Source organism: Antechinus flavipes, chromosome 3, assembly GCF_016432865.1.
Source record: "Antechinus flavipes isolate AdamAnt ecotype Samford, QLD, Australia chromosome 3, AdamAnt_v2, whole genome shotgun sequence".
Lineage (NCBI taxonomy): Eukaryota > Metazoa > Chordata > Mammalia > Dasyuromorphia > Dasyuridae > Antechinus > Antechinus flavipes.
The window spans coordinates 503,374,939-503,400,102 of NC_067400.1; the positions used below are offsets into that span (position 1 = coordinate 503,374,939).

At 37.0% G+C, this 25,164-nt stretch overlaps 1 long non-coding RNA gene across 1 annotated transcript; it reads right to left on the bottom strand.

Moving 5' to 3' along the window:
* Nucleotides 1-21,054: 21,054 nt before the first annotated feature.
* On the bottom strand, nucleotides 21,055-24,798 carry LOC127558059 (uncharacterized). Its single transcript, XR_007952706.1, has 3 exons — nucleotides 24,484-24,798; nucleotides 22,569-22,672; nucleotides 21,055-21,854 (listed from the first exon to the last, which is right to left on the bottom strand). It is a non-coding gene; the product is annotated as an uncharacterized LOC127558059 (long non-coding RNA).
* Between the last annotated feature and the right edge of the window lie 366 nt (nucleotides 24,799-25,164).

The window sequence follows — 25,164 nt, forward strand, 5'->3', positions numbered from 1 at the left end:
TACCCTTCTGTACCCCACTTTATCCTATTCCTTCCCCCTTTATTTTTTTATAGATTTTGGAGGGTGCTATACCCTTCATGGTATGTTTGCATGCATACATACATATTTTCCTCTTAAACTCATTCTCAATGTGAGTAGATTTTCAGAACTACCAGCCCTCCTCCCCCATTTAATGTTTCTGTGTAAGTTCTTCTTCAGCACCTCATTTTTATAGTAGAATGACTATTTTTACCTTTATCTAAAGGTAAAAATTTGCTTTTTAAAGTCCGATCATACTCAGTTCTGTCTTGATTTTTCTTTTGGTCTACCCAGTTGATATTTCCATGTAAAAAACATAAACACTTTGTCCTCATAGAGCCTTGAAATTAAACTTTGATATTATATGTTAAATTTTCTATTGAGTTCAGATTTGTTTGAGATAAAATCCTGAAAATCTGTAACTTTATTGAATGTCTATTTTTTTTTCATTTAATTTTATGCTTTATATGCTTTATTTCACTGGATGTAATATCTTTGCCTGCAGGCCTAGGTTTTTATTGTTGATATATAGAATTCTAGGACCTACAGTCTTTTATTGCAGCTGTTTGTAGATCCTGTAAAATTCTCATTATAGTTCCAGCATTAAAGTATGATGACCTACAACAGAACTGAGAGATGGAGGGATCAGAAATCACAGCAAAAATAAAGAATATGTTTAGGAGTAAAAAGGCAAGGCACATAGAGGTGGAAATATCAGAGATTATGACTAGAGTAGATTAATTTACTCTAATAGGATTAAGGATACATCCATCCTTGTATATAGGTAGGGCAGAGTAAGGAATAGATCGTGGAGTTAAGTACGTTGAGGAATTGTGAAGCTATTAGGGCACTAAATAAACATCAATATGTATATTGAAGACCCATAGTACAAGATGTAGGAGTTGGGGGCAGAGAGGAGAACTATTACCTAGGCACTGAACTTACTAAATTCCACAACAGTGGAAAAGGGAGAGTGGAATCAGGAGAGAGTATTCTGACATCCTCTCTAGGACCAGTGTGACAAGTATACAAGTATTGGGTATGAGGAAAAATACCTGGAGAGGATACCCAGGAATGCAATGTCATCTGGTTAGCTGGATCACTGAGTACAAATTTATGGAAGTGTGTTTAAGTATATGAAAATGATTATCAAGACCAATATTTTTGTTTTTGTAGTTATTCCCATTTTCTTTTGCAATGACATTTTATTTAAATAGGCTAAATTGAAATTGTTTTAGATGCTCATAATATTGCCTTAATTTTAGTCTTTCTTCTAATTTTACATGGATGTTGACCTTTGCTTTAACCACAGAGAGCTGTGTTCTTGCAACAAACAAGAATTTTGGGATGACTCCATTTTGTGATCTTAATGGTCAGTTGTGTATGCTTCTGATATTAATTGAGAACATGTTATCTTGACCAGATGACATTGAACTGGTTTCCTCACATTTGGTTAGTCATCTATCAATTGAGTGCTAGATTTTGTTCCCCCTCCTTCTATATGTTTTATTACCCTCTTTTGTTGTCTATGGTCAGTACTCTTTTTTTGTTTGTTTGTTTTTGCTCATTTTTAAAGGTTGGGGACTGCTTCTAGGGCACAGTGGAAATTGTCCCAAGCTTCTTCTGGACAGGGCTTCTCACTGCATTGGGGCCAGTGGTGCTTCAGGCTTTCGCACTGTACTGGCCAAGTCCTGCCTGTTATGCTGGGGGTTGGAGGCCCATCATTGCCTACAGACTACATCATTTGTAGTTACACTGAGGTCTCATAGCTGGTCTGCTGATCCATTGGTCTTCTGAATCAGGATAGAGTAGCCAATGCTGCTGTATTTTGTTTAAGAACCCCCCATTAGATTCCCCTCACCACTGGATCTCCCCTCAATGCTCCTGCTCTATGCCATGTTCCCCCTGCCCAATTGAATCAGACCTTTTCTGAAGTCTTTCCAAGATAGCTTAAGCTGGAAAATTATTACACTCTGAATATTTGTGAATTCTCTTGCTCCCAAATTCATTCAAAGGCTCAATCTAATGTTGATTCTGAAGAAAGCTATGGAGAGCTGAGGCAATGTCTTGTCTACCATCTTGATTCTGCCCTGATATATGAAATGTTTTTTTAATATGTAAAATAGCGTAAAAGTGTAAAATAGTGTAACATATTATATATGTTCAAGTTGATTTGCATAACACTGTAGTTGACATTCTGGTAATACATTAGAAAATGGATTCTGATAGAACTTTATGTCAGAAATCAGCTATTTTTTATATGCCATGATGAAATCAAATTTCATTTTTATAATATTTACCCATACCATATCTTGCATCTTTTGGTGTTCTTTAATCAATTAATCAATTAATTTATTTTTGCTGAGGCAATTGGGGTTAAGTGACTTGCCCAGAGTCACACAGCTAGGAAGTGTTAAGTGTCTGAGGCCAGATTTGAACTCAGATCCTTATGACTGCAGGGCTGGTGCTCTATCCACTGCACCATCTAGCTGCCCTTTTTAGTATTCTTTTAGAAAAAAAAATTCATAGAATATAGGGTTGCATAATCTACAAACCATTAACTCCATTTGTTTCTCAGGCCTAAGCCATATTTTCTAGCATTTTTTTCCTTTATGCCCATCTTAGCACAGAAACCAATTGAGTATTCAAATATATATTGACTTAATTTAAAGGAGCTTATAAAGTTTGTCATATAATTTCTATATCATAGAATAGATATTGCTATAGATGTTGCTATGCAAACTGAATTAGACATGTCTTAATGATAGTCTTTGTATTTATGTGAAACATTAATGCTACAAGACAAGAATTCCAGATGTTCCATTAAATGATCTGCTTTATTGCCTTTGGCTATACAGTGAAACCAAACCCTTCCAATTTCTTTGGTTGCTTATCTTTCCTTAGAGAGAGAAACTTCCTTCTATTTAGCTGCATTTTGTTTGTTTTCTAGCTTCTTTTATCATGAAAATGTCAATATTGTTGTGATTCTGATCTTCTAGTAACATGTCAATTTACAGGTCACTGGACAAGGTTCTCATATTTAGAATATGTATAGTTAAGTTAATGTAGGTGTTTAGCTGGTTCAGGGTATAAAGCATTGGATTTGGAGTCAGGAAAATCTGAGCTCATACCCTGTCTCAAATATTTAGCTTGTGTATGATCTCTGAGAAAATCACCTATCTTTTCTTAGCTTCAGTTTCTTTATATTTAAAATGGAGATAACAGCAGCACCTACCTCACAGAATGCTGTGATGATTAATAATATAGATAAAGCACTTTGCAAATCTTAATGTGCTATATAAATATTATTATTGTTGCTTTTATAAAGAAATATACACTGGGACAATATAGCAAAGACCAAAATAAATTTTCCATAACTCTTGGGGACACACTTGATTCTTGCGGAGATTGGTCTCAAATTTCTTTCTTTCTTTTTTTTTTTTTTAAATAACTTTTTATTGATAGAACTCATGCCAGGGTAATTTTTTACAACACTATCCCTTGCATTCACTTCTGTTCCGATTTTTCCCCTCCCTCCCTCCACCCCCTCCCCCAGATGACAAGCAATCCTTTACATGTTGAATAGGTTACAGTATATCCTGGATACAATATACGTGTGCAGAACCGAACAGTTTTCTTGTTGCACAGGGAGAATTGAATTCAAAAGGTATAAATAATCCGGGAAGAAAAACAAAAATGCAAGCAGTTTATATTCATCTCCCAGTGTTCTTTCTTTGGGTATAGCTGCTTCTGCTCATCTTTGATCAACTGAAACTGAATTAGCTCTCTTTATCGAAGAGATCCACTTCCATCAGAATGCATCCTCATACAGTATCATTGTTGAGGTATATAATGATCTCCTGGTTCTGCTCATTTCACTTAGCATCAGTTCATGTAAGTCTCTCCAAGCCTCTCTGTATTCATCCTGCTGGTCATTTTTTACAGAACAATAATATTCCATAACGTTCATATACCACAATTTACTCAACCATGGGCATCCATTCATTTTCCAGCTTCTAGCCACTACAAACAGGGCTGCCACAAACATTTTGGCACATACAGGTCCCTTTCCCTTCTTTAGTATCTCTTTGGGGTATAAGCCCAGTAGAAACACTGCTGGATCAAAGGGTATGCACAGTTGGATAGCTTTTTGAGCATAGTTCCAAATTGCTCTCCAGAATGGCTGGATGTGTTCACAATTCCACCAACAATGTATCAGTGTCCCTGTTTTCCCACATCCCCTCCAACATTCCACATTATCTTTCCCTGTCACTCTAGCCAATCTGACAGGTGTAGTGGTATCTTAGAGTTGTCTTAATTTGCATTTCTCTGATTAATAATGATTTGGAGCATATTTTCATATGTCTATAAATAGTTTCAATCAAATTTCTTTGTTTATACTCATAGGGTTCACTTCCAAAGGTAATAGTCATAAGATGACATTTGTCTCAGAGATTGTTGGGCTGGACTCCTCAAATCATTGATAGTAGACATTACTTCCTGACCTCAGGGGACTTACTCTCCTTACTTTCTGAAGCTCACAGGATTTCCCATCTCATTTACCTAAAAGTAAGAAGGATAACATAGAAACAGAAGTAAAAGAACAGTAACGTGGTCTCTATGACAAGTCCAAGTGAGAGTTTGAGATCCCTTTCCTATTCAGAAATCCATAGTATTTTGTGCTTTCTAATGTCAATTAATCCAGAAAGAGCCAGAGTGAGCAAATTAACATTTACAAATGGCAAGATTTCTAATGTTCCTTGTTTCCTTTTTGCTACCTTTTTTTTTTTTTTACTGTTGCTGAAGAAGTTGCTGAAGATGGAACACTCACAATATTCAAGGACGTTTACAATTTTTTCCAGAGAATTTATTATCTGATGGCCAACCTAATAGTAACTAGCTCCTTCCCTCGATAAACTGGTCCTCTTGTATCTCATCCTTTCTAGATTACAGACACTTCAAGGACAAGACCTTTTCTTACTGATCTTTGTATCTTTGTAGTGCCTTTCCCATAATAAGAGTTTAATAAATACCTGCTCAGATGTTGAATGGTAATGAAATCAGCTGTCTTTCAAGACAGAACTAGAGATGTTGAAATTAAAGGTTAACCAGAAGTGCTGGAATAGCAAGTTATTAAAGTAGACACATATCATGTCATTTTGCTTTTAACCTAGGAGGAGCTCTGATAGATTGTGGTACCTTGAAAGGAGTTTCTATAAAAACTTAAGTAGTAGACATGCCACCAAAGTAAAAGTCAGAGAAAATAATTTTAGGAATAATACAGCATGATATTGATTTCACAATCATTTTATGACTTTCATTTTCAAAACTTAGTTACTTCAGTATAAATAAATACTTCTCCTGCCCCTTCAAAATGCCACAATAAGGACTAGAAATGACAGGACTTTGGAATTTACAATTGTATTATGTTGTATACAGATAAATATCAATATTACTAGATTTAATTATTCACATTAATGGAAAAGAGAAGACATTTGGATAAAGCAAACCATAAAACTGAAAGTACAAAAGTAATTTCTATTTGTCTTTAGAATTCACAGACCTCCTCTGTGTTAGAATGCTTCCTTCCAGCGAGTTTCTACTCACTATCAGCTCATTTCAGCTGAGGAGAAAACCTCATCTTGTCATAGATCATGTACACTGTAGATTTTTCATTCTTTGAATCGGCAAAAGTTGTCTTCAACTCTGAGATTTATAGTCTCACAAATCATGCCTAACAAGGACTTGGAACTCATGAGACAAACATAAAAATGTTCAATTCCAAGATAAAAGAAGAGTCTACCCATCAAATTAGAAAATTAGACATTTCCCTAAAATTTTAATTATTCCAACCCCCCCCAAAGATTTCTTTAAAAAGTCCCAAAGTGAAGTTATTTAACTAAGAAAACATTGTATACAGCAACAAAAAGATTATATGATGATCAATTGTGAGGGACTTGGCTCTTTTCAACAGTGAGATGAATTAGGCCAAATCTGATAGACTTGTTATGGAGGGAGCCATTTCATCCAGAAAAAGAACTAGGGGAATCGAATGTTGATCACAACATAGTATTTTCAATTTTTTTGGTTGTTGTGTGTTTGGCTTTTTTTCTTACTCATTTTTTTTTCCATTTTGATATGATTTTTCTTGTGTAGCATGATAAATGTGGAAATAGATTTAAAAGAATTGCACATGTTTAACCTATATTGGATTACTTGTTGTTTGATGGAAGAAAAGGGGGAGAAAAATTTGGAAAATAAGGTTTTGCAAGGGTGAAGGTTGAAAAATATCTTTGCATGTATTTTGAAAATAAAAAAGATATTATAAAAAAAATTTTAAAAAAAGCTCTTCTTCCTCTCTACCCAGTAATTACATAATCCCTCTGTGTAGGAGTTAGCTACTTTCATATGATCTGGCTTCCATAAAGTAATTAGATGAGACACTTTGCTCTGATGACTAACCTCATCAAGATACTGAGTACAAGCTAGAACAGCTCTGGAGGATGAAGTCAGTGATAGAAAGTCCTTCCCAGAACCTGACCTAGTTCCTATACCCCAATCTCCCTGCTTCTTCATTAACTGGTCTCAGACTGACCTGATGCTTGTTTGATATAGGAAGAAGGGAGACATTGGAGATCCTCTTGGTCAGTCCTCTCATTTTTCAGCTGAAGAGATGGAGGTCCAGAGAAATGAAGTGCTTTGCTTTCCTAATATCTGACATTCTTATCCTACATTTTCCTGACTTTTCATTATTGGGAGCCTAAGTATATGAAACTAGAAAGAAAGTTTTATCTTTAAGCAATCCTATTTCTGGAGAATCAAATGTATAAATGGCATATATTTATGAAGACTAGAAACTTAATCAATTTTATAGAAATAAGAATTTAATAAATGTTTTTAATCTCCAAACATTTACATAATGGTGAATATTCTTCATATCTTTACTAGGGCACACACATATTATTAAAGAATTATCATCAGGTTTTACACACTGTCTTTGTGTTCTGTTTTTCTCAAGTCAACAAACATTTATTAAGTATCTAATATGTGCTAGGCATTGTGATAAGCACTGGGGATACAAAGAAAAACAAAAAATTGTTCTGATAGTACTTGTAGCTTATTATATAAACAAGATGCATACATGAAAAATTGGGGGTAATCAATATGGTTTTCATCTAATATTTCATATAAATATCAACACATAAAGGATCTGTGAGTTCATTAATGTTAAAAGTAACAGCTGACACTGAAAATCAGATATTAAAGAAAATTTATTAAAGAGAATCTTAAGGAATTTTCTTAACATTTCTGGCCAGAAGCGGGGCCCCATTCCTCTTTGGGGAGAAAGAGCACTGAGTATAGAAGTGGGGGAATCTTTATACTTGGTCGTGTGACACAGCCTCTCCCTTCAGAAAACGGATTGATCTGTTTTATCTGGGTTACAGTCTTTCTGATAGGCTCACTATATTTCCCCTTAATAGATCTAAAACATGTTCCCCCCATTATACATCCCATGTTCAAAAATGGCTGAAAACTCCTCCTCTGGGGTGTGTTGTTTAATATTCATTAGCCTATTAAGCAGCTGCAGGAGTGATTTGGTCAAGTCAGGTCGTTGACCCCAATTAGTTTGGGCTAGATGGGCTATTATTTTAAGTTTGTGGTTTTCTCAAAACCATAAGACTCTTTCTGATTGTCTGAATTCACCTGTCACTTCCTAGCCGCCCAATTTTTTGTTTACTCAAGGCTTTTATTGATCACTTAATTGTTCTGAGAGTGCTAACCTTCCTCAACCTTTCACACTGTGAAAAACCTCTTGGTCAGTGGGACCCACTACCTTAATCCCACATTACCTCAAAGCTTGCAATACTGTGGAAACCCAACTTTTCAGCATTTTTCATATTAACATAGAAAATTAATGTAAAGCAATTGGATCAATCAATGCAGATGCAATCTACCATCATTGGTTAGATAAGTCCTAGGCAACTGCCTGAGGTCCATATTGGCTAAGTAATTTGCCCAGGGGAGTGTCTGAGGCAGAATTTGAATTTAGACTACCTGATTCCAAGCACAATTCTTTATATTTGTTATTGTTGAGTCGTTTCAGTCACATCCAGCTCCTTGTGAGCCCATTTGTGAGTTTTCTTAACAGAGATACTGAAGGGGTTTGCCATTTCTTTCTCTCGTTCCAGATGAGAAAACTGAGGAAAACAGGGTTAAATATCTAGGTCATACAGCTAGAAAATGGTGAGCCTAGACTTGAACTCAGAAAGATGAGTCTTTCTGATTCATCAATAATTCCAATATCAACAAAATCAAAGTGTCAGGACTTAGAAAGTGAAATTTTTATTTTGTTTACACTGTCAGTTAATGCCAATATATACTGTCATTTTTGTCATTTTGTCACACTTGTCATTTTTGATAACTCTGTTGGATTAATAATACACCATACTTTGTCTATAGTCTGGCATCTGGATTTATAAGTAGTGGAGAAATTTTTTGCTGTTGTGGCAAAAATGCAGAGCAAAACTCAACAACTCTACCATTCCTCCTTTAATGTTTCTAAGGATCTTCTAGAAAAATTTGGAAACTCCAGGGCAGTTGTCCTAGTTGTGCAGGACATTATAGAAGTTGAAACAGCAAAGTTTTTAAAAAGCATATGTGTGTTGTCAAAATATTAGGAGATGCCTTATTTTCTTTTTTTTTCAACATTTATTTTGGTTTTTTTGAGGTGTGAAATATCTTTTTATTATAGTGAAATGGACAAAAGACTGGCCCCCTCATCCCTGGGTCAAGGGGCCTCAGACTTATAGGAAAATGTTGCTTAAACTAAATTAAGGGAAGTGTTTTTACAAAGTGCTTGCTTAACTACGTTCAGACAGAATGCTTGCCTCACAATGTCAGACATCCTGTAAACCCCCTATTTTTCCCCCTTGTAAGTGGAAAGTCGAGTCACTGTAACCACAAGGCTGAATAAGGATGCTTATAAGCCTGTCTCTACTTCGGTTGGGGATGGATCTCTACTGAGAGTTCTGTCCTGGCCAGTAAGAAAAGATTTCTAAATTACAAACACCTTGGCTGTCCTGAATTTTATTGCCTGGGCTATCTCAATAGCTTTTTATTTACAAAACATATATACTTGGATAGTTTTTCAACAATGACCCTTGCAAAACCTTCTGTTCCAACTTTGCCCCTCCTTCCCCCTACCTCCTCCCCTAGATGGCAGGTAGTCCAATACATGTTAAATATGTTAAAGTATATATTAAATACAATATATGTATGCATGTTTATACAGTTATCTTTCTGCTCAAGAAAGATTGTAAGAAAGATAAGAAGGTAAAAAAAGGTTAAAAAAAACAACTTGAGAAAAAAAACAAAAATGCAAGCAAGCAATAATAGAAAGAGTAGAAATGCTATGTCGTGGTTCATACTCATTTCCCAGAGTTCTCTCAATGGGTGTAGTTGATTCTCTCCATCACTGAACAACTGGAACTGGTTTGAATCATCTCACTGTTGAAAAGAGTCATGTCCATCAGAATTGATCAGCGTAGTCTTGTTGCCATGTACAATGATCTCCTCGTTCTGCTCATTTCTCTTAGCATCAGCTCACATAAGTCTCTCCAGGCCTCTCTGAAATCATCCTACTGGTCATTTCTTATAGAAAAATAATATTCCATAACATTCGTATACCATAATTTATTCAGTCATTCTCCAACCAATGGGCATCCATTCAGTTTCCAGTTTCTGGTCACTACAAAAAAGGCTGCCACAAACATTTTGGCACATACAGGTCCCTTTCCTTCCTTTAAGATCTCTTTGGGATATAAACCCAGTAGAAACACTGCTGGACCAAAGAGTATGCACAGTTTGATAACTTTTTGAGCATAGTTCCAAATTGTTCTCCAAAATGGCTGGATGTATTTACAATTCCACCAACAATGCATCAGTGTCTCAGTTTTCCCACATCCCCTCCAACATTCATCATTATCTTTTCCTGTCATCTTAGCCAGTCTGAGAGGTGTGTAGTGAGATGCCTTATTTTCCAGAGCTAAGGCTCAGCACATAGCTTGAGTCCAAAGCTTGTCATAGTAATAATCCTTTGTGCTCACTCTCTGGATGACCTCACCTTTTACCAAATGATGTCACAGGATTTATGATTTTATATATGTATAATGGTTTAGATTTGTTAGAATTTCCCTATTTCCCATGAGATCCTGGCTGAGAGCTGGGGGTACAGCCAGCCTACAGCAGCAGAACGTGATCAATCACGTCTTCTGACACTCCAAATAATCTCTGCGCTTGTCATTGCTAAGTGAACCAAATCAAGTGTTGTACTCTTGTCCCACTTAAAGGTGTTTTCCTCACTTTGAAATTAAACTTCTACTTGATTCCTAACTCTCCTGTCTCTATTTTATTTGGCTCTGTCCACACACAGGTTAGAGGCTGGTCCCATCCAGTTGATAGTGTTTATATGTGTGTTTTTATAGACAATTTCAGATCAAGTAGAAGGTTATAGTGGGGCAAGGATAAAATATCCAAATAAATAATGGCAGGGTCAAGAGTAATTGATACCCTGGATAAATAAGTTAGATAAGTAAGAAAGCACCTAGATGTTTTAAAGGAGTTCAGCATATTGATGATCTCAGATGAACTACTTTATTGAGTAATAATAGAACTGGTATTTGTGATCACTGAATATTGTCAGAAATTTTTGAAAAATAATGTGCAATGGGAGAGATATGTCTGAATTAGAGAAAGATAAATGACCCTATTTTTAGGAAAGGGAAGAGAATAGATTTTGTGGATTTTAGATCCATGAACTTGATTTTGGTTCCTGGCAAAATTCTATATTATATTATTAGAGGGATAGTGAGTGAAAATCTAGACAAGGAATCAATGATTACAAAGAGCCAATATATCTTTATTAAGAACTAGTCATGAGTGGTTAACCTCATTTTTAATTTTAACCAGGGTACTAGGCTGATAAGAATAGAGATAGGGGATAGATCTGTGATAGATCTATGATTTTATTTGTCTAGGAAACTTCCAGATGAGGATGATTGTATAGATTAACTTTCTTTTGCTTTACTATTTTGTCCCAATTATGTGCTTTGCTTTTATTCTTGTCTAGTCCATAGTAATTACTTACTGGGTAGGGACCTGAGTGATTTGTATGATTCTGATATCCCATCATGAGATATCATGATGCATCATGAACCTTGCATAACCAAAGGTAAAAACTTGACTATAAACTTTATGATATTATGGGTATACTGAATGCATTCAATGAAGCAAAGGCTATCTAAATGGAGGGGTGAGGTAAATGGTGGTGGTAGTAGACAGTATAAATTATTTACATAAGTATAGCAGGAAAGACTTTTCTTTCAAAATATAGTTTGTAATTTGGAAATATTTTTGGTACCTTAATTTAAGGGATTGTGTGGGAAAAGGTGAAGAATTTACAGATTAAGCACATATTGATCAGAGACTGTTAGTTAAAGTAGATTAAGCCTATAGGCTTCAGTTTCAGTTTCTCCAGAGTCACATGATTTTTAGATAAGGCTTGGACTACATTCCATTGTCCAAAGGGATTACATGGCCAAAGAAGCTGTATATCACCTTCTCTACTACATTCCACTGACCAACTAGGGGAACAGTAGACTTAAGTGACCAATCACAGCATATAGAGGGTGGGATTTTGGAGGTTCTTTGAAATGTATAAAAGCTGTGAAAATTTTTAAGGCTCTGGCCCTATCCTGCTGTGAAATTTGGCTCATGGACCAGGATGGGGTCCACTTTTCGAGATTCTAATAAATAATTCTGCTTTCTATGTAGTCGCCAATTTGGGTAGGTCTTTTTGTCCCAAACAGTTGGGGGTTTATCTGGGATGGGGTCTTTGGGGGAGATGGCTGTGCACCCCAGACAGGGAGAGGCGCCCATGGAACAGTTTTCTCCATGGTCTCTAGCTCTAGGTGTGCTGCCTCCCTCCCTCTTAGACAATGGCCTGAGGCAGAGGTACTCAGTGGAAAGCAAAATTGAAGAGTGAAGACTGAAGGAAGTAGAGCCTGATGGCCAGCACCGCAAGCCTGTAAGATATGTACATGTGTAAACTCAAGGTACCTGCTCTCGGGAGTCTGGAGGTCTATTGGCTGGGTCGAGGGAGACGCGGAGGGATTAGTCCTCCTAAATTTGTTTTTGTATTGGGATTGCATTAGACCCCAAGGAAAGGACTTCCTGAGAAAGTACTCGGGTGGCTGCAAGGCATGAGGGAGGACCTCTGCCAAAGACCTAGACTGGGTGATATAGAAGCAGTCCAAGGGTTTGTATCAGGACATTGGCTAGGGAATTCACAAAAAGTAGATCTCTGAGTCTATCTGTGTGTGTATGTTTATGTGCTTTGCATTTTGTGCTCTGTGTTAAAAAGTTAGCAAGCTCGTAAGAGATGAGAATTCAGTCTCTGTGTTGCAGGCTTTGAAAAATATCAGGCTGAATTCTTGGGAGTTGGAATTCATTCAGAGTAGTAATTCTTTCAGACTGGTTCAGAATGAATTGGTCTTAAATCATGGAATATCTAGGCATTCTCTGTGAAGGCAGAGAAATACACTAAATGGGCTTGCAAGTTTAGAGAAGCTCTGTTTGGATTCTGGAAGAAAAGAATGTTCAAGGTAAAACAAACTTTTCTGGAGGAATCCTGTGAAAAGCCCCTAGTCTGTTTTGTTCATTTAAAAGCTCTGTTAAGTTTTAAGAACAATGATTAAGAAATTTGGGAATTGGTTATTTTAATGTTACTTAGTATAAAATTTGCTTGTGATTTTAAACTTTTTAACCTAATACACTAATGTGTAAGTAAGGAAAAACTGGGCTGAAGAGTTTTCAGAGCCTGCTAGTCAATGGCAATAAAAACCTCATCTGATTGAAACTCAGGCAGGAGAAAAAACACTTGATTAGGAACTTTGAAATGATTCTGAAATTAGTGGGAAATAATTTTGCTATTGCCTGTGCACAGATTCATTCTGAATATAAGATCTTGAAATTTGTTTGAATATTGATATCTTTATTACTAAAGAGGAAAAAAAATCGTCTATTTTAAGAAAATAAAACAGCCTGCTCTAATTAGAGGAGAGGGAAAAAGCAATAAAATTAAAGCTTAGTCTATACTGGGCAATAAAAAGCTCTGGAGATAAAATGCTAATTTCTGTGAGAAGAAATCTGGCAGAAGAAAAAAAGAAAAAAACTTTTAAAAACAACTGTATTTAGTTTGATTCAGTATGTTACCTTCTGAAACATATTGGGTAATTTGTTAACATTGTAAATTATGTTTTATGGAGTTATCTAGCTATTCACTGTATTGTGAATCTTAGAAGTTTTGAAGGGAATTGGAAAGAAAAATGCAGGTGATTTATGAAGGATTGATTGGTAGGAGCAATTAAAGGTTTAGATGATTTTAGGGAATAAGAGAAGGTATTGGGAAGGTATTTGGGAGTAGGAAGAAGAGGTGGGGGGGAGAGAGAAACGGGAAGAAGATCCTTTGTCTTTAGAGGTAAAGATTCAACTCCTCTCCTCCTCTCCCCCCCCCCCCCCCCACTGCTTTCTGCCACTTTAGTAATGGAGCATCCAGTTAGGAAAGTTGTTGGGGATTGTTTAAGACATGTAGAAAGAAAGAAAGAGAAAGTTGTGAAGCGTGGTAGATTTGGGAAGAAACTTGATATTGGGAGAAAGTAAATAAATTGATTGCCTAAATCTTGAGAAGGATTCCTGTGGAGAAAATTGAGGGGGGGGGGGGAAGGGCAGCAATGGAAAGGGGCCTTTGTTCCTGCTGCAGCCAAACTGCTGAAGAAAGCAGTCTAATCTTTTAAAGAGATAGACTGCTCTCATAGGGTGTTAATTGATTAAATATTTGTTTCTTTGAAACATAATGGTTTTCTTGTTAAAGGAATATGATCATTAATGCAATTTATAGTTTGAAAGGGTTATTTCAAAAAGTTTAATTGATGTTTTTAAAAACTTCTCAGATTCTTTTATGTGAAAATAGGAAGTTTTAATTAACTGTATTGATGCCAATTATCTGGAAGGACTCCAAGGATAATAGTTTTTGCCTTTGTCCTTTTGAAATTGTTTTTGTCATGGGCAATATGTTGGGATTTTTCTGTGTATTGGGTATTTTAAAAACAAAATGGTTAGTATAATATTCAATTTATGGAACATCTATTTGGGTATATAAGAATTGTGTGAACATTCTGGGACAAATTTCTTACTATTAAAAGTCGTACAATATGTAGATGACCCTCTTGTGGCAGGGCAGAAAAAGAGTGACCTTGCCCAAGTCACTATCAGTTTGTTAAATTATTTAGGAGCACAGGGACTGAGAATTTCTCAAGACAAATTTCAATTTGTGAAATGTGAGGTGAAATTTTTAGGTCATTGTATAAGTGAAGGGAAAAAGAAATTACTTGAGGGAAAGAATGGAAACAGTACGTAAAGGTAAGGGATTGGCACACAGGGCATTGGTCACTAAAATTTTGACTAATCTTATGTTACCTAAGAACATTGCAGTGATTCATGTGCAGGGGCACCAAAGAGGAGATTCATTTGAGACAAAAGGAAACTGCTTTGTGGAGGAGAGGGCAAAATGGGCTGGAGGAGAGGAATCTGTAAGTATGGAGGAAATGATGGTGCTAATTCCAGCTTTTCCACTTCAAATGCCTCCACCTTCCCTTACCCCAGAAGCAGGAAATCCAAAATCTTGAAGCTCAGGAGGATAAAAAGGGGCACTGGCATCTCCCTGACGGCAGAGAGGTACTGACCACAGCAGGTATGAGACCAACATTTGCCTCAGGGCAGCCATTGGGGTGTCTGAGACCTGTGTGATGTGGTGCTGAGTAAGTTGGTGGCACCGGACTTGTACACAATAGCAGGCAACTTGTCAGCAGGTGTCCTGTTTGTCAGAGGATGAATAGGGCAGTCCGATGACAAATCCAAAGAGGAGGAAGGCCCCTGGTATCAGGCCTTTCCAAAGCATTCAGGTGGACTTTATTGAGCTGCCATCAGTGGGGCATCTCATATACCTTTTGGTTGTAATGGACCATCTGACCTTATGGGTGGAGACCTTTCCCCTTGCCCGGGCAATTGCCTTGGCAGTCGTAAAAGTACTCTTTGAGCATGTCAGTCCAGGGGATGGGTTAGTGAAGCAGGTAGATTCGGACCAAGGCACCCGTTTCACAGCAAAGATCCTCCTATCTGTGGCCTGGGCTCTAGAAATATTGTGGGATTTACACCCTCCATGACATCTACCCTCATCAGGTAAAGTGGAAAGGATGGATAAGGAAATTAAACAGCAACTGACTAAATTGGCTGAGACACAATTGCCCTGGACCAAGTGCCTCCCCCTTGCCTTATTGAGAATTAGAACAAAACCCCGAAGGGATTATCACCTTATGAATTGTTGTATGGTCCCCTTATCCAAAAGGGATTCAAAATTCTTCCTTGGATCCAATATTTGAAACCAAGGATTTGTTTTTAAGGAAATATTCATGTCCTTATTGCAACATCTGAAAACTTTATAACTAAAAGGGTTTATTGCTCAGACTCCTCCCTCAGAATTCACAGTGAATAAGTTCTAGCTTGGAGACTGGGTCCCTGGTTCAGATGTGGAAGGAGGACAAGCTGACCCCAACTTGGGAAGGACCGTTCCAGATCCTCTTGATATTAGATATAGCGGTGCTACACAGGAAAGAGGTTTGGACTGAGCATACCAGAATTAAAGGACCAGTGGACGCTCTGAGGGTGTGGACTTCCAAACTGAATACAAAGAATGAGCTGAGACAAATATTGAAAAGGAACTGATGAACTAGGCATGTAAAATCTTGATAATGGAATTGATCTGGGCTACCTTATTGGGGCACTGCCTAAATCAAACAGGTACAGAGCCATGGATGGGAGAGAGTAAGTGTGAATGGACTTTTACTTGTCAACCAGAGAAGGTAGATATCATAGATTGTGGTGAGCCTAGAAACAGATGGAGCAAGTCAAATATTGTTTGTGATGATGGGTCAGTGCTTAATTGAGACTGTTAGCTAAAGTAGATCAAGCCCATAGGCCTCAGTTTCGGCTTCTCTGGAGTCACGTGATTTTAGATAAGGCCCGGACTACATTCCATTGTTCAATGAAGGGATTATGTGGCTGAAGAAGCTGTATATCACTTTGTCTACTACATTCCACTGACCAACTAGGGGAACAGTAGACTTATGTGACCAATCACAACATATAGAGGGTGGGATTTTAGAGGTTCTTTATCTGAAATGTATAAAAGCTGTAAGCATTTTCAAGGCTCTGGCCCTATCCTACTGTGAAATTTGGCTCACAGATCAGGATGGGATCCGCTTCTCGAGATTCTAATAAATAATTCTGCTTTCTATGAGTGATCTCTGAGGTAGTCAATTTGGGTAGGTCTTTTTGTCCCAAATAGGGATCAATATGTAATTTTATTAAAATATCAATGTATATTTTATTAAAATGTCATTGTTAGACTGTCATTGTATATTATATATTTGTATACTCAGTGAATAGGTGAGGTAGCTCATGTTTAGGAGATCTTGTTCTTAAGTAATAGTACTAGATTCTCCCTGAGACTGTTTAGTTGAAGAGTTCAAATACAACAGACTGAAGGTGATGTAAAAGTCTATTGAGTGCAGGGGGTACTCTCTCTAGTGGTTAATGATCCACTATGATAATCTTCCTTAACAGACAGTGATTTCCAACTTTCCCCTATTTGGACAATGATTATCTTATTAATACAATCAGGGTAGGAGGGGTCGCTAAGGAATTTAAAAAAATATTTTCAAGTTTAGATTATTAGGCAGCATGATTATTACTGAAAAGAAAGTATTTTAATTCTTGATTGGAACCAGTCAATCAATAACCATTTTTAAGTGCCTATTTTGTGAAAGGCATTGTGTTGGGCTCTAGAGATAACAAAGAAAAAATAATAACCCCTGTTCTAAAAATGCTTACATTTTACAGAGGAGATGTGTATATTACAAATACAACATCTTGTTACAACAATTAGATCATTTTCAGCTTAGGGGCAAGATAATGGTCCTTCAGGTTCATGTAGTTTTTTCTTCTGCTATTTTAGGAAGTTTATATTAGGTGAAAAATTAAGATAACAATCACAACTTTTTGGAGCCCGAAGTTAGGAAAAGTCTTAATGTGATGAATGTACTCTGGCCTCACTTTCTAAGAGTGAGACCTGCATACCTTCCTCTCAGAGGATCCCTTCTATTTAGAATTGGATAGCCAAGTTGCTCTGTATCTAGCAAAAGGAGGAAAAAAGAGCCTCCAAGACTAGAGAATCTATTTAGAGCTCCATCATCCTTATGCAGTGTCTGAGGAGTACATGGCCATATTTGGTTTACTCAAATGCCCCATTATAGATTAGGGGTGACCTTGGTCTTTGAAAGTTATGCTTGTAGGGGATGAGCTTTGGCCAGAGTTGTGAGGAAAGATTTGAGCATGAGTTCAACAGCAGACTTTGTGTCTAATAGCTTTGTATAAATTTCTTTTTTATTTCTATGGGGATATTTCTGCAGTGAATGTTTCCCAAAATGCAATGAACAATTCCAAAGAATATGAACAATTTTTATAGCTTGTTTCATGTATTCAACTATCTTTTCAGAAAGATAGAACCAATTTACAAGCCACCAACAATTTCTATTTCCTAATGTTCTTGCCAATATTGTGTTTTAGTTTTATTTACTTTGAAACACCATGTCAAACACCATTGATGTTTCATGTTTCTAACAATTTATCCTAAACTAGAGAAAGCAAAACACCTACAATTCATTTGTGCAATTGAAGGGAAAAGAAATTCTTTCCCTATTTCCCACCTTGTGTGTGTGTGTGTGTGTGTGTGTGTGTGTGTGTGTGTGTGTGTGTGTGTGTGTTTTAGGAAGCTACCTTTTTCAAAATACCTTTATGATCCATTAATCTCATTATAGAGTGTGCTGTCTCCACTTGATTTCTAATCTAGCCATAACATATTACTCTTATTTTCCCTTATCAGATTCCAGCTATATGTGTATCTTAGCTTCTTTATCAATGTTGATAGTGACAGATTACATTTTGGGGAACTATACTGTTTTTGTACAATGCACAAAGAAGGCTGTGTAATTTAAAGCCAAGAACATTGTACTTGGGAGTTCTGAATAACCAAAGGTCAATCATTTCATACCCTTGGAACTCAATCTTCTCCTGTGTAAAGTGAGAAAGATGTAATGATAAAAGTACCTTCTAACTCTAAAACTATTCATCTATGAAGCTATTGTTGGCTCTTCAATTAAAGAATTTTATTATCACCCTTTAATACTGTATCAGGCTTGTTTCATTACCAGAGTTTAACTCTATTTTCTGAGGCATAAGAAAACCTTAATAATGAAAACATCTGATTATGCTAAATTATTGAGAAAAGACTTATGCAATGAACCCTCACTTCATGGCTTCCCCATCCCCCTGTTTCAGATTGGACTGTTGATGGGAGATGTGGCAATAGAATCATGGTGATAAAGTGTTAAGGACTATGCCTGGGTGAAAGGGCAGGTCAGTTCTCTAAGAGAGCAGCAGATAACAATAAAGATCAGAGTGAAAGGGATGCTGGGGCATTTAATGGTGATGAAGCTCCCTGATGAGGCTGAAAACCAATTCTACTCACTCTGCTCTTGATGGATTAGCTACAGCCAGATGGGGTCGAAAGTCCCCATCTCAGCAACTTCTTTTTTAAGATTCCTTTCATCCAAATTTATCACCCTATGAGATCTTTGTAGCTGTAACTTACTGATTCCCAAGACTTTCTTTTTCTAGAAGCTAGGATATCACCCACAATCTTTCTCTCACAATCCCTTTCTCCCTTATCCTTAAGTATTTTAACATACATGTTGATATCTCCTCCAAGAGGAAGTCTTCCTTTGTCATTGGTCTCCTGATTCCATGACCTGCACCTTCACTCTCCTCAGCCACACACAAGGATGGTTGTAATGTCCAGGCTAGCTTTCTGGAGGTCCTTCGGCAGGGCCTTGGTCTCAGCAGGATAGATACCATGAGGATGGGCAGGAATAGAGTCTACAGTCTTTATTGTTTCCTTCACAGTCTGTGTCTGTCGCAGTCTGATCCAGTCTTGATCTTAGTGGAGGAGTGCAGGAGTCAGAAGAGCCACCAGGAGAATGGTCAAAGATGGAATATTTCATTTCCAGTCCTCTCAGCCCTTATATACCTTATTACAATTACATCATTACACCACACTAAGTATGTGTAAACTAGAGAACCATTACATTATCATATTAGATATATGTAAACCAGAGAGCCATCATCTCATCAATTCCACTGAGTTAACACCTTGTTGTAAGTATCCTTGTTTCAAGTATACTTCTCCAGCATTCCCACCCTCTATGTCCCAAGTCAAAATTCTGAAGCTTTTTATTCTGATCACAAATTCTTATCTTTCATATTTCCCTGTGTCTTACTTCTCCTAAAGAAACCTATGTCATCACCACAACATTTAGCTACATTACCTTTCCCTACTTTTTTAGTCTAATCATCATTGTGGCTTTGGGCTTATTTTACCCCATTCAAGAATTTTGACCCGAGAGTTAACCAGTGCTTCATGCCATCTTCTACTCTTGAATCCCTTGCTTCCTTGTCTGTTACTGCTGATCTCTTTCTAAATTTCAGCCTTAGAATACACTCATCATCTTTCTTCTCTGCCTCTACTCTCAAATTGCTCAGTTTCTCATCTGTGATTCCTGGCTCTACTAAATGTGTTATCTTAACTAGACTCTTTTTGCTGCCTAACAAACCTTTTACTCTTTCCTAATTAGCTACTATTTCACATCCCATAACTTCTTTTCTGAGTCTTATTTTCTTAAGCCACTTTTATCACTTTACGCTCTCCTTCCAAACCAAAACCCAAATCTTCTTTATGTTGTAGATTCCTTTCAGAATAATGTTTTTAAATAATTGAAGAAAATGCTAATTTTCAGTGAGAATTGAAAATAAAGAGGTAATTTTTTTCCTCATCCTAGTTCACAGACTTCTCTGAAATCTAAGTACTTTAACTCTGTGCAGAGGACTTTACCTCACCAGTCAAGAGATCCTTCTTTTCACATATATATAGATGCCTTCAACCTCTTCCCCAGCTCTAACCTTTTCTCTAGTCTATAAAGAAGTGGTCTTTCTCTTGACCAACACTAACCTTTCTGTGTCCATGATGGCTCTTTCCTTTTCCTGCAGCCATCCCTTTTATGATTCCACTTTACTTCTAGACACTCTTTCCTCCCTAGGTTTTCATGGCTTGATTTTCTTCTGGTTCTCCTCCTACCTGTGTGACCAGTTATACTTCTCTATTTCCTTTGCTAGATTATCAGTTATGTCCCATCCCTTTGGATGGGTATACCTAGAACTCTGTCCTTGGTCCTCTTCTCTTTTTATATTCTCTCAGTGATTTCATCAGCTTCAATGGCTTCAAATATCTTTTCTGCATAGGTGATTCCCAAATATACATAACTAGTCTACACCTCTCTCTTGAAATGCAATCATCACCAACTACCCTGCCCTCTGGACAGTACCACATGAGGTCTGTCAAAATATTTTGGAGATACTGTTTCCCAGTATCTAGGGCTCAGCAAGAAAATTGGCATAACAATGATCCTTTGGGCTTAGGATGACATCACCCTCTTGCTAAATGTGTTGCTTGGACCAACACCAAATATTCACTGAGGAATTTAGCTCTCCTTATTTCCCAGGACCATTTATCACATGTTCACAATACCTGTTACTTGTCATTAAGAGGTACTGCACTCCTGTTCTTATCACAGAACTCTGGTTCTGTGCTCTGCATGATCCCCAAGAAGCAGTTACTCTTCCCAAGAACACTTGTATTGTCCCAAGAAATGCTAATCATGAGAACTATCTCAAGATCTAAGAATGATTGTGCTTGGGACCAACCCCTTATATAAGTGGTCCAAGCATCAACAGCATTAAGCCCTTCTTTTTAGGAGTACAGATTGTACTTAAATCTGTAAATGTCCTTTTCCTCACTCTGAAATTAATTATACTTATATTTGTGACTCTTTTGTCTCTGACTTACTTTGTGTGGCTCTAGCCAAGCCAGTTCCAATCCAGTTGACATGTCATATAGTGTACTCTCTGTTCCAGAAACTGCAGCAATTCCCATTTGTGTTTAGGATAAGCAAATTCCTATATCTCACATTTTATTTTTTTTTAAATAATAGCTTTTTATTTCAAACTATATGCAAAGATTGTTTTTAATATTCACCCTTGCAAAATCTTACGTTCCAAGTTTTCTTCCTCCCTTTCCCCCTTCTCCTCCCCTAGACAATAAGTAATCTAATATAGATTAAACATGTGCTTTTAAACGTATTTCCACATTTATCATGCTGCACAAGAAAAATCAGCATATCCGATATTTTAAATTCTTTGTAATTAGAGTTCACTCAATAGTTCAAGACTGATTCCATAATACTTCCCCCATACACACACACTATATTTTCCAGTCAAACTAGCCTTTCTATTCTACATAGTATTTATTTCATTTTCCAGCTCTTTGTTTTATAAGCATCAAATTAGGGGTGGAGTGTGACTACCCAAGGTATATGCAGACTTCCCCAGCAGACTGGGTGAATGAGAACAATTTGTTTCAATGGACTGTGAAAATAGCTGAAGCAGACCTTAGATCTTGGTCAGATATTGAAGACACCAAGGTCATCCATTGCATCCTGAGCCACCACCAGTCATCTTAACTTTTGTTTTGCTATTGGACTTCAGTGACTCTGGAAGAGAAAGTGAGGCTGATGATTTCATGCAACTCTGTCTTGCTTAAATCTGATTTACAAAAGATATCACCCATACCATTTTGCCATTTTACTATTTGCTATTTAGTTAATTGATTTTATTATTTTACAATTTTATCTACTTCAAAATCCTGTGGTAACAGGCTAATGACCAACCAACAGATGTAGGTGCACTGGAAACTATAGCCACAACTCTGCAGCCCAGGGTATAGGGCCATCTTTTCACTGTACTGAAGCACTAGTGGGATTTGGCAACTCCCTGGATATCTGAGTAGCCTTTGAAAAGGACTATACTACTTATCTCCTCAGAAAGGGCTAGAAAATGTGTTTTTACACATATACAAATATATTATTTGCTTCATAACCCTGCTCTACTTATTGCAGCAAGCAGGGATCCAACTCAGTGAATGAAACACAAAAATATGTACAACTTTTGTGAAGAGAAATGAAATCAGAAACAGCAATAGCAATGGTCAGTTACAACTGAAGACTTTTACATCTTATTACCTCATCACCAACACTATTTTATGTTTACTTCAATGCAATAAAACTTTGTGGATTCACCCTCAAAACAGATTAAATCACATTTAACAGATTATGTCATTATATGAAAAATAGTGAGAAAGGATGTGAGAATGACAAAGGTGATGTGTGGCACAAAGCATTGGACCAATCATAAATTCATCCACTCACATTAAACAAATTTGGTGGCTCCAAAGCAAGAAGATTATCAGAAGACTCAATGTCAACAAATCAGAGTGCTTCTCCAACATTTTGTTGCTGACTTGAAGGGAAGGCTGGCAAGAATGAATTAGAAAAGTAATAGACATTTATTATTTGGTGTACAGCATCATATTTACTCATCTGGGCCAGAATACCTGCAAACATTAGGAGTGGTTTGATGAAAATGATGGGCAAATTCAGGAGCTACTGGAAGGAAAAGGAGAATTCTACAGGACTTATCAGTAGAATAGTTCATCTGTATTAAGACAGCAGCATTTAACTCCATCAAAACTAAAGTACAAACAAAACTTAGAGATGCAGGATTCTTGGCTCAGTACGAAGGCAGATGAAATCGAGTCAGACGCTGATAGTAACAATTCAAAACATGTCTGTGATGCCCTGAGGGCTATATATGGGCACTCATGATGCATCTCAAGTATTCAGCATGGATGGAGTCATAGTGATCAGTAATCTTGGAGAGATGGACTGAACACTTCCATAATTTTCAAGATATTATCATCAATCAATGCTGAAGCCATTATCTGAACACTTTGGGATAAAATCAATATCTCTTTAGCTGAACTTTCAACTGAAGAAGAGGTTTTGAATGCTATTAGGCTCCCCTCAAGCTAATTCTACTCCAGCTGAGATTTACAAGACAAAATGGGTCCACTGCTCATACAAAAGCTGCTGGAATCTTTTGGGTTACATGGAAAAAGGAAGTTATCCCCCAGCAGATTAAGAATGCCTTAACTGCTTATCTCTACAAGGGTAAAGGAAATAGGCTGTTCTGATGACAATCACTATGTGTGTGTGTGGGGGGGGGGGTGGGGTGGGTATCTCTCTTATAGTCATTGCCTGCAAGATTTTTGCCAGAGTTCTCTTTAATAGGCTCTGTCTTTACATGGAATTAGGCTATCTACCCAAGAGTCAGTATAGCTTCAGAAAGAACCAAGGAATGGTCAAGGAAGATCGTTTGCTGCCCAAAGACTCCAGGAAAAATGCCAGAAGCAGAACAGAGGTCTCTAAGATCAACAAGGCCTTTGATACTGTTAGTGGTGAGGGCTTGTGGGATATTATGGTAAAATTTGGTTGCCTGGAAAAGGTCATCATTATTGAATATCAGTTTCATGACAGAATGCTTGCATGGGTTCCAGATAATGGAAATAGGGTTATGTGCTTACTCCCATTCTTTTTTAGCATGATATTTTCTTTCTTTTTTTTTTTTTAAGATTTACTTTTTTATTTCCTTTTTATTTATTTATTTTAATAAAGCTTTTTATTGTCAAAATATATGCACAAATAATTTGACAGCATTGATCCTTGCATAGCCTTATGTTTCAGATTTTCTCCAATTTCCCCCTACACTCTCACCAGACCAGACTCTCACCAGCAATCCAGTATATATACACAACATATTAAAATATATGTTAAATATGATATGTATGAACATATTTATACAATTCTCTTATTGCACAAGAAAAATTAGATCAAAAAAAGAAAGTAAATGAATAAGAAAACAAAATTAGCATGATATTTTCAACAATGTTGTTAGATGTCTTCAGTGAGGACAAAAATGGCATCCAGGTCAGCTGCTACTGCATTAATGGTAAATTATTTAGCTTGAAAAGGTCACAAACCAAGACTAAAGTGGAGGGAGAGTTAGTGTGGGAATTTTTGTTCACAGATAATTGGACACTCAATACAGCCTCTAAAGCTAAGATGTAACAAGTAGGGATTGATCCTCTGCTAATTGTGCTGATTTTGGCTTGGCAATTAATACCAAGAAAACATTCTTCATCAGCCAGCACCACACCATTTATATATATAAGCATTAGTTACAGCAAATGAAGGAATTTTGAATGCTGTGGATAACTTCACTTACCTTGACAGTATGTTTTCCATAGATGATAAGACTGATGGATGCATTTCCAAAGCTAACCCAGTGTTTGAGAGTTTCCAAAAGAAAGTAAGGAGAGAGGCGGTATTAGGCTCCCTACCAAACTGAAGTTCTACAAAGCCATTGTGCTGAACTCATTGTTGTATGCCTCTGAAACTTGGGCACTATGCCAGCAGCATGCCAGGAAACCGAATTGCTTTCATTTGAATCATCATAGGAAGATTCTGAAAATTACCTGATACTAGACTCTGAGATCTTTTTTTAAGCTGAAGTACCAAGCATTCAGGTTCTACTGCAGAGAGTCTAACTCTGGCTGACCACATTGTTCAAAAGTCAAACATGTATTTGCCTAAAAGTCTATTTTATGGCAAATTCATTCAAGGCAAGTTCTCACACTGAGATCAGAAAAAGTAATACAAGGATCCTTTCTCACCAAAGGATTCTGGTATCAATTGTGAAATATGGGAGACACTGGCACAGTATGTTCTAGCATAGTGTCTCCTAATTAAAAAAAGGCACTGTGCCCAATGAACAAAGCAGAATTGCAGTAGCTGAAAAGAAAGGTGATATCTTCCCAAATATTCATATGGACTATTTGTGCCCAACCTGTGGTATAGCTTTTGATTTTGTATGGCTTGATTAGTCACAGTGGACATACCATCCATT